Source organism: Argiope bruennichi, chromosome 6, assembly GCF_947563725.1.
Source record: "Argiope bruennichi chromosome 6, qqArgBrue1.1, whole genome shotgun sequence".
Taxonomy (NCBI): Eukaryota; Metazoa; Arthropoda; class Arachnida; order Araneae; family Araneidae; genus Argiope; species Argiope bruennichi.
Genome location: NC_079156.1, coordinates 130686786 through 130698641, shown reverse-complemented (window position 1 = coordinate 130698641; position 11856 = coordinate 130686786).

Here is an 11856-nt window from a genome sequence, read left to right as displayed (position 1 = left end):
TGTAAAGCCGGCACTATGAAATTTGATGAAACTTGATCCAACATTTGAACCAAATGTTCCGTCTGCAACAAAATGTGATGAATATATGATACAACGTTTTATAGTTTGAATAGTCCAGTTCTAAACACAGTAACTAAAACAATAAGAATTATTATTTAAATTATGTATAAAAATGTTTTTAAAAATTTGGTAAAATTAGAGAAAAAATGGATGTTTTTTATACGTCAATATACTTCGAAAATCTTGAGGAAAATATTAATATTCCACATACTTAATTTGGTATCTCTAAGCTCAATGGTTCCTCTATAACAACGGACTTTCGAATCACGTAATTTACAAATTATAAGCATTGTTATAATAAAATTAGTCAAAATCACATATGAATGCATATTTGTAGATGCTAAAACACATTAAGAATGAGAAATAACTATCCAATAAAAAATGGAAATTCTTCTTTTGGCGACACTGATAATATACACTTGAACAGTAAGTGGACGTTTCCATTTTGAATTAATTCCTCAGCGGCAGCGGGTACATTGATTAACCCTTTAGAAAATATCTTATGTTTTAGAAATTAGCAATAATATGGAGATTTTTCAGACGAATCTGGCATTTGTAAATCGTTGATATTCATTATAAACAATTGAAAATTTTAATGATTGTAACTGAAATCTAAATATAATGCTATCTAGATCATACAAAAGGTATTTCCTGTATTTCTTTTATTTTGGATTTTGACTTGAGTTTGTATTTTCTACATTCCGTAACAGTTTGGTGTCCATTTTACTGACATCTACTTATCTAATATGAGTAATGTTTTGACTATTTCATTTACTTGTAAAATTTCTGTAATGTTAATAATTGTCAGAATTGCTGAAAAATCAAATGATGACTAATTTTTGAAGAAAAAAAAATAAGGTTGTGATATAATACTAACTGAGGGTATTAAGACGATAATTTCTTTATTTAATATCTAAACAAAGTTACAACTTTTGAATAAATGAAACAAAGAAAGGTTTTTTTTTCCCGCTGAGATGACTTCAATTTTAATATTTACCCATTGACATGTCTCTATAAAAAAATGCAAGGAAATAAGAAAAATTTTGTTTGAATTATGATGGCTAATTATTTTTTTACCCATTAAATATAAAAAAAATTATTATAAATAAGTATTAAAATTCAGTCACTTTAAATTAGTCAGTTAAAGGAACAATAAAGAATACTGTCTGAAGTTTTGCGAAGTAAAATTTTGTTTTTCATTTCTGACGAATGGCATAGAATAAATTCGGAAATAATTACAAGTTTATGGAAAATAATTTAACCAAAAAAAAATCTTAAATTTCAAGCCTCTTGTCCAAAATACCAAAACATCGCAGAACTTAAGTTGTCATCTAAGTCTGGCTTGATCGCATCAGCCATCACATTCTGCGGGTAATCATTTTTATGCGACTTACAATTTTCAGTAAGAATACCAGACTAAAAACATTAGGATGTTTAAGAAAAGCCCACTTGAAAACTGCATTTCACTCCAAAATTCACAAGCAGTCACCACAAATACAAAAATATTCGAGTCTTTCATTAAAAGTATAATAAATAGAATAACATTCCTTTAATAAGTTTATCATTAGCAAATGTACATTTAGTAATACGGAACTGCATAGTATTTTAATGAATTCATATAAATGTCGAAATATCTCTCTCGCATTCAGCAGAATTAGACTATTTAATTATCCTTGCGAAATCAGATTTTCGTAAACAAATTCCTTTTATATGCATGATTCGAGAAACTTTTTTAAAGAGCTATTAATCAACTGTTGTTCAGCAACTGTCCTTTTAGGTGCAAGCAGACGGTAATGAGAAATAAAAAAAAAAACAGCTTGCGTAACGTTTTACGAATAATTAATCTATCTACCAGAGAAATTCCACTTCCTTAAACATCTGAGGCGAAATTATTCACGGTATTAAAATGCAAATCACATTTTGATCATAAAAAATAAATTAATTTCATCAGTAACAATCAAAATAAAACAGAAAAAATCTCTAAAAATAGCTTTTTATTCCAGTTTCTGGAATATTAATTAAAATTATACGTATGAGCCATAATTATTTTTAAACCATATAGCAATTTATTTCTCTTACATGCTCATTTTTTTGTCAAACAAGCTATACTGTGAGTATATTAATTAATTATTTCCCTCATTTTCGATTTTTTTTTATTTTTCGTTTTTTTTTTTGTAAAAGCATACGGCAATCGATAAAAAGTTAAATCTTGAGATTTTGAGGAAGACCCATGTTTTAGACTTTTTTAAATTAGGAAGAAACAATTGTAGAATAAAGTTTTTATTTTGTGTATGTGTACATCTGTTTATCTACGCGTACTTGAACATCATAAGATCTATTGTTCTTAGACCAAAATAGATCTAGATCAACTTTTGTATCAAATCTGTCAAAAATGGAATAGGCATTTTATCTAAAAAACTATTCAATTAAAAATAATATCGTGATTTTATAAAATATTGAAAATTGCCTACAATTATGAGAAAAAAATTGTTGAACCAATGAAAATGAATTTAATATATGCCATTATAAAAACAATTAATATTATCACGAAATATAGATATTAATAATTGTAAAACCGACGAGAGTATGGTGAAGATAATTTTGGACTCCTATCACAAAGCCAGGTTAATGCACTGCAAATTTATTTAACATATTTAAAACATAACAATTCTAAAAACTTCTAATCTTTAAAAAAATTTCAATAAAATCAAGAATAGCTCTAAGTGAATAAAAACCAAGCTTTATCCTATCTTTAATTACAAAAATAAACTCACTCAGAAAAACAAGTTCTAATTCTATAAAAGCATCTTTGACCTCTCATCTCCTATGCATCATCTATGCATGCGATTGCAGGAAAAACGCACTTCATAGCAAACGAAAAACTGCAAGTTGGTGACAGTTCGGCAAATTAGTAACATGCCGTTGTTTGTTAGAAATAACAATATCAGTAGAGATCTCAGCGTTACTACATTAAAAGACTTTCATAAAAAATTATCGACAAGATTCTTTGATAAATGTGACAGAAGTGACAACATCGCCATTAAAGAAATTCAATGATATGACCCAAGCTTCTGAAGAAACTCGTCGCTTTATCCGTACATCAAGTCTAACTGCAGCTTTACCATACCGATTTGACACCAAAGCGATTTTGTCCAAAACACCTTACATAAAATTCTGTCTTTACTTTTTTTTCTTCTTCAAATATTGTCAATATCTTATTGTTACTGCTAAATGTAACTGCTTCTGAACTGCTAAGTAATTTCAGTGCCACGTCAATACTCTTATCATATATCATGTCCGGAAGTTAAGAGCTTCGAGTTCAAGAACTCCTTGACCTACCTCACAAATCGGCAAAAGACCTTCAAGCCGCACCTAGACGAGCGTGAAAATGGTCTTTTGGTTACTAGTGAAAGGTGAGAAAGAAAGTGAGAAAACATTGAAAGTTTTAATATCCAGATGAATGACAAGCAAAAATCCAACTTGCAGGAAACAATTTCTGATGCGAATCATAAGTGACATTCATTATAGTATTCTCTTCTCGATTCTCGTAGTGTTATGCAACAAAGTGCTGTTTGTAATTTATTGCAAAAAATCAAGTATGAATGTTGGAACTCTTCCCTTTGACAGCGTGAGTCTAAATTGATTAAGATTTTTTTCTTTGCTTACGTACAGTCTTGCTGTTGTTAATACCATATACTGAATTTCATTTATCTGGTTTGCTGTATTCTTGAGTCATCACATTCAACTTCAAACAGAGAGAAACAGTCTACACGTGGAAAACTGTAGTTCAAAATGAGATACATATCTATAATTTTCATAAAAAAATCTGCACTAAAATTTTTAAAGGATCTTATTGCATTATTTGTTTTAGTTATTGAGTTTCCATACGTACAATTCGATAGATACCTCAAAAATCCATTTGTGAACAGATTTTGTCCAAAATTCGATGCAGTTCTATTATTCTAATGATAATATAATAAGATAAATTTCATTTATCTAGCTCATTGAATTTTCGATTTTACGTAATATAGAAGGATGCCGATGGATTCAATCGATATTTTGATACTGGAATAAAATTTTGATATAAAGACTGTATATCAAGCTTCGTTGCAGTAGCTTGTGGTATTTTTGATTTATCGTATACAAAGAGTAGAGAAAATATTGTAGATGTCAAAAAGTTCGAACTCGAAATTTCGACAATCTTTTAGATCCCTGAATTCGAAAAAGACATTTCTAAAAAAATCCCTGTCTATCTGTCCGTGATAAAAAATAACTCAAAAACGCTCTTAGCTGGGCGGATGAAATTTGATTTACGGTTTTTACACCAAATCTCTAGATTTCTATCAGATTTTGAGCAAAATCTATTCAGAGGAAGTCTGACTGTCTGGCATACCAATACAATATAATTACAAAACAAAGAGAGCTAGATGGATAAAATTCAATACTCAGATTTAACTCAGCATTGTTAGTAGACTCCTATCAAATTTTGAGTTAAATTCAACAAGTGGTTGACCGTCTGCCGCTCTGTATTTTCAGAAGTATGTAAAAGCGACAACTCAGAAACGTAATGATTTAAATATATCAAAGATTGTATGTGATTTTGTGACTGCAAATTGTAGTTCTATGTCAAATTTTGGTTTCAATCGAATGGGAAAAAATCTGGTTTAAAACATAAACTCACCTTTATTAGAGTACACGAGAAAGTTTTCGGGAGAACATTCCTGCTGGTTTACATTATGTTCTTCACAGAGAAACAAAAATAATTTTTTTAAAAATTCTTTTTTTCTGGTTCAGAAAAGAGCGCGGTGGCCTATTGATCATTCCCTGGATTCAGGAGCGAAGGAATCGCTCTAAACTAATGTCCTGATGTCTAACTGAATGTCCATCCTGTATGTGGGCTTACAGGATTTTTTTAAATCTGACGTCGGTGGTCAATGATCAATCTTTGATGGGGTATGAAGTTTGAAAAGTGAAGTGTCGGTTATCTGACATCTGCATCATATGAATGCGATTCCAAAATTATAAGGTTCGTTCCCAAAGTTTGAATTCGTTCCTTTTGAAATGGGGCCTCGTTTCCCTTCAAAATGGGATTCTAATATAAATTTGCTCTCTCTCAGGAAAATCTAAAATATGAAAATTCATCAGAATTTGAAAGACAAGATTTATTGATGATAACAAATTTTATTTTTGTGAAAAGGTAAATAATAATAAAAAAAGAGAAAAGTAGTTTAATAATCTGACGGAAATGTGTTTCGAAATTTTCCCTTAAAATAAAGAAATTGAAAAATCAAAAAATAAGAGAGACCATTCGTTTCCGGAAAAAAAAATCTTGAAAGCTTTCAAAGGATTTTTTTTTTTTTTTTTTTTACTGTCATTTTGTTATATCACGTACAGATGCGGTAATTTTGAACAAAATATCATAAAAGATAGCGTTATGTAACAGAAGATAAAACCTTTCAAACTTTTCTTCTATTCATATTTTACATTCTTCACGATCGGAGGTTCAGAATTTCTATCCACCGAATTTTGCAATTCGTAGTGGAGGCTCATAGAGTTGAAAATCTTTAAATATCTTTGAGATTGTTTTAGATTAGGGAAGTTATCCTGGAATGCTGTCATGCAATTTCAACGCCAGCTATAAATCAAATTATAATAGCATGTTAATGAAAAATGAAATCGCAAATTTTACAAGGAGTGAATATCCATGTAATTAATGGTGAATTTGTTATTGTTTACTATCTATTTTTATACAAATGTTTGGCTCAGGTATAAAATGAAAGCGATAATTTTTTTCCAATATAAATAAATAATGTATAATGGAAAAAAACTATTTTGAAAATATTTTTTCTTACATATAAATCAGTTTTTACAATTATATTCTATGCAGGCAATTCTGTTATATTTGCTGAAATGTTATTACTCCAGATAACAGAATTCTAGCAACTTTCAGTTATGTAACAAAATTAAACATTTTGTAATAAATTTTTTAAAAATGATAAAATGAAAGCTAATACATCAGTTGTTTTAAAATTTCTTTATGCAAATCGCATTCATCTGTTTAAAACAAAAGGTTGCAAGGTGACTCATAATAGAAAAAAATAAGCGTATTACATTTGAAAATGTGAGATTAAAGGTTGTGAAATGGGTTGCATTCATATTTCCACATACTTCATTATATAACTGAAAAATCAATACAAGTTTATTTAAAAAAATAATTGTAAAATTTCCTCTTCCTCTCCCTTTATGTATATAAATATGCATATATTTATGTATCGATTCACTGCATGAATCTAGTATAAACCTTCTAACGCTTTAGAGGATGCTGTATTTATTGATCAACTAGCCGCCGTATTTATTGATCGCCAACCTTAATACTCGTTAAAATTTTAATAATTAACTATTTTATGTAATTCCCACTTTAATAGCTTCTTCATCAAAATATTTTAAAACTTCACATTTCAATTCACTCATAATATTATAATGGCCTTCAGTCATAACGTAATCTGTATCTCTCCAATATTCTGTTAGCTCCCGTAGAATTTATGCTTTAAATTAAAGTGGAAATGATTAATATCTGCAATTAATATAATAATATTTTTTACTGAAACAAAACAATTTTTTTTGTAATATGATTACTGAAAACAGAGTCACTGAGTATTTAAACCTTATAGGCATTAAAGAATATCTTTCTTAATTTATGTAATAATACAAGAATTTATCAACAAAATTTTTTCAGATTCATCTTGAGCAGGTCTATTAATTAACAATGTTTAATTTTAAATGCATCAAACACTAAGAAAATAAACAGAATCGTTTAAAATAATCGGCCGAAAACAGGTAAAAAAAAATTACTTAAAAAACGATGAACTTACACTAACATAAATACAATTTAATTACAAAAGCATACAAATAACCTAAAAATAATTTAAATCGAGTCCGCTTCTGTTGAAATTAGATGTAAACAATCAGAATACAATGCGCATGCGTGAATTTTCAACGCCAGTTACGGTAACGCAAATGCGTGAATTTTTCTACGCCAGTTGGGGTAAAGCTATGCAGATTAGAAATTTTTAATTTCCTTTAATCTGTTTTATTTTAATTCAAAAGTACTTCAGAATGAATCTGAGAGATCGATTAATTAACAACGTTTAATTTTAAATGCATCAAACATTAAGAAAATAAACAGAATCGTTTGAAACAATCGGCCGAAAAATGTTAACCCTAGCCTCATTGGTGTTGGGGGAAAAAAACCAAAAACAACTTAAGTCTTACTCATTTGACGGTGGGGAAAAGGAAAAAAGTTTTTTGGCGGGAAAGTTAGTTTTTAATTAATAATTAAAATTCTAATTAAAAATTCAAAAAAGGGACCCCAGGGGCACATTTCCGACCTCCAAGGTATACACGTACGAAATTTGGTAACTGTAGGTCAAATGATCTTTTCTGTAGAGCGCCAACACACATACACACACATTGAGCTATATATAAGTATAGATAGCATATTTGCTGTAAAATCTATTTACATTTTAATTTTTTTAAAGAACAGATGGCAGCACGAAGCAGGTTGAAATTTAAATTTAAGTTGAATATTTTTGCATTAGAGATATACATTCTGTTTTAATGCACATTTTCTTGCTAATTTAGAATTCTATTTTTTTTAAAAATTTCCATACTTTCCAATTTGCAAGAATAGTTGTATTTATTTATCAAAAATAATACATAGTTACTTCTTATTTTTTTGTGTGTAATCCATTGAAATTTAACATGAAGTAATTTGAACTAAACTGAAGTGATAGAGCAAAACTGAGATTTCAAAACTTAAAAAAATTAGCGAATTTAGTTTAATTATGCTATTATTATATTTTACAGCTATTCGAAGGTTATTTTGGAAGTTGCCTCACAATTTTGAGCTTTGGTTAGATGAAGATATTGTGTCCTGAGCTATAACATCCCTCCAAAATTCATCATCTTCTTGTGGATACTTAATTCCCGAAAAGATTTAATATGCTCGAGGTCCACATATATGATTAGTTTCCCTTGGAATGGGACCAATAACCCTTGAACTTGAATATAAACAGTGTATAGCAACAAAAACTATTATCCCCTAGGTGCGAAAAGGTTACAGTTAATAGATATCAAAATACTTGAGGGCAAGAATAAAGATATTTAGATGATTTTTGCTTACGAAAATTTGAGACAAAAGAAAGGCAAAGGAAATGTTCGTCTTGTTACCATGCTTGATTCGGCCATGATGCCACCGAAACCTTGATTAGCGAGTAATATAAAAATCTTTAACCAAGAAAAAGAAATATTTTTATGTGGAATGGGTCATAAAAATACAATTCTCTGACATTAATACTTCGATATTTAAAACTTCTCTCTGATAGATGTCTCATTTTATTTTGTGAACTTATTCTTGTTTTGTTTAAATACGAATCAGTAGCTGACTTAAGACGTTTAGAAGTTTGACACTAGTTACCGCCATCTAAATATTTTTTATGAATGAAATACAAACCTAAATATTCTGCTATTAAATGAATGGGATTGCATCGTAGTCGTATGGTCAAACATTTAAATTAATTCTGTTGCAGTATTTACAGCCCTTCAAATTATTTTCAAGGCAGTTTGTGAAAATTTATGGGTGTGATCATTATTTCTTATCTGATGTTTTATATTAGTTAATACTTTTGTAATTCTTTACAAAATTTTCTAAAATGGTCTCTGTATTTTGTCTACGATTATATGTAATAAACACTTAAAGAATTGATGAAATAAAAAAGGGAATGATTGACAAATTTATGTTAGAATGAAAATCTAAAATTCTTTTTGGGGTAGGAAAATGTTGGCTTATTAAATGTTTCCACCTCATTTATAATGATTACAAAGCAATCTGAAGTTGGGAATTGAATTGACAGAAGATAATTCATATCTCCAAATTAAAATATCATTCATTCTTCGTCAGAGTTTGAGTTTCACTAAACATCATTTCAGAACTTATGTTCTTGATCGGTAAACTATTATATCATGAAAACTAATAATCAGAATTGACATTAATCTGTAAACTAATCTAATAACAAAGACAGACGTATGCGTGTGAGAGTGTTGGCGCGCTATAAGTCAGTCCACTAGACCTATAGCTTCGAAATTTAGCAGGTCGTAAATATACATCTCAGAGAGATTAAGAAAAAAAAAAAAAAACTTTTGATTAGAATTTTATTTAATTAGAAGTTAAACTGAACTTTAAGTTCTTCCTTGATAAATTCCAAAAATATTATTGCGCAAAAATAAATTTTAAACCATTTCAAGATTTTAAAAAATTGTCTTTTTAATAATACCAGTTTAAAAAATAATATGCATTTTTCCTGAATTTCGGCAATTTTTAGAAAAAAAATATATATTTTTGCCCAATATCCAATAATATATTATATTATTCTCCCAAATTTAAACTATTTTTATTGTTCCATCAAATATTTAATCGCTTTATTTTCTTCTATTGATGAAAGTTTAAGAAGAAGAATTCCGTTTAATACTTCGCAATTTATAAGAGGAATAAAAGAATGAAGTTACAATATCACGAATATTAATATTAAATGTGTAACATATTCAAGAGGGTAATTAACTAATATCTAAGAATTATATTCAAAAATATTTTTCTGCTTGTAATATATTAAATTATATATAAAATTTTGGATTTTTCAACAATATTTATATTGAATAATGATAAATTCATTTCCAGAGCATTCGACAAATCTGCAGTTCATTACACTCTGTATAATATAACGAGCACTAATTAGAAATTTCATTGAGATAGTTTGATAATTTTTTGAGATAAGAGGATATTTGTACAGTAAAATTATAAAAACTCGTTCTCTAGAAAATGCATAAAAAGTTTTTTAAATGCTTATAAAGAAGCGTCATGTCATAATAAATTACATGTCAGTAGTTTGCAATAACCAACTATTTTTTGAAATTTCAAAAAATAAAAATGCGAATTTTCATCCAACTTTATGTTTTTAATCTTACCTTAAATAAAGTTAAGTATGACCAATATCCCCAGCGAACCAACTGGTTGTCGTTAAAGATGAACGCATGTGAATCTCTGTGTATGTATTGTTGCTCAACAGATCAGACCATTTGACCCAGAGACTATCAAATTCGTTATATAATATATTTTAGAAGATGGAAATGTGTATCTAGAAGCGATTTTTTTCGAAATTTTGATTAAAATTTTAATCAAGAAAAACCAAGCTTCAGCGCTTTCTGTTTTAACTCCCGAAAATATTACATTACAGCAGAAAAATTATTTTTACTTCCATTTAAAATGTTTTATTTTCAATGACGTGAATATTTTGTTGTATACTTCTTTTTATTTTTAACCAATTTTTCAATAATATTTTAAGTGTATATTAAAACGATACATTTCATTACTGAAATAAAATTCAAACATTTTTATTGTTGCTATCAATATTTCATCCTGGCTTCTCTTTCCATTGTTGATGATCAAGACAAGAAGATTAGGCAAATTTTCCATGTTGTTTGGGTTTCAGTACAAGACTTGCTTCTAATGAACCTTTTGAAATTTGATTATATATATATATATATAATTAAAGTTTAGGCAAAGGTGAAATTTTTTTTAATTACATCCATTTTTAAATATTTCTGCTCTTTCCTGTGATATGATTAGTTGCAGAAAGAAATGGATAAAAAGTCAGGGGAATTTCTTTCAGCAATGAACAGAACGGCGTAAGATTTCTAAAACAATTTGAGTTGAATGTCTATCAAAACTTGAAGTTTATAAATATTTTGCTGAGAAAACCAATAAGAGATAGCTACATACAATATTATTTTTGCTAAAAATGATATTATAAGAGATACTGGATTCAAATTCGGTTTCAGGTTATGGCTCTTTTCGTGGCATTTTAAAAGTATATGAAAGTTTTTGGAAGCCACAGTATATATTCTTTTTAGTTCTTTCCATTTTTAATGTTAAATATGAATTCAGATGTGATTCAAAATTTGTGTCCATGCTTTATTCTTTCACCTTCGTGCCGTAATTGGTTTATATATTATCAAGAAAGACATTATATTGATAATCATAACGGATGAATTAACCATGTTTGCTTAATCCTGCTTTTACTAGTAAAAATTGTCCCAGATTAACAGAAAGGAGTAAGATTATCCCACTTTCGGTCCAGTTATCTAGTACAGATAAATGGCGGAATGAAAAGTTTATTATATTTCTTTCATTTTCGTTATTGCATATGTATTCAAACTTCCCAAGATCAAAAACCTTAAGATACACTAGAAACCTTAAACTACAAAACAAATTTTATCATCTACATCAAGACATTTTTTGAGTTATCCCCTTTAGAGGAAAAGTTTCGAATTATCGCTTTTACAAACATGCGAATGTATAAGACCAAGTGGTATAAGACAGTCATTCCTTTGATGCATTTGGTTCAAAATTTGATACAGATTTGCACTTTAAGTATTAAATCTGTATCAATTTTTTTATCTACCTTTCTGCGCTTTGAAGTTATCGTGTTCCTTATACTCATACAATTAGACAGATAAGCTCCTTTTGAATGTATTTCTCTCAAGATCTGAAACATTCAGCAAATTTAGGGAAAATATTCTTCACTACATATATGTCTCATCCCTAATCTATATGTTTTTGAGTTATTGTTTTCATAAATAGGCAGACATAAATACAAAAATGTGTTTTCCGATGTAGGACAGTCTGAAAAAGTAATGATTCGACAAAATTTCGCGTTTCAATTTTCCGATGATTACAACAAT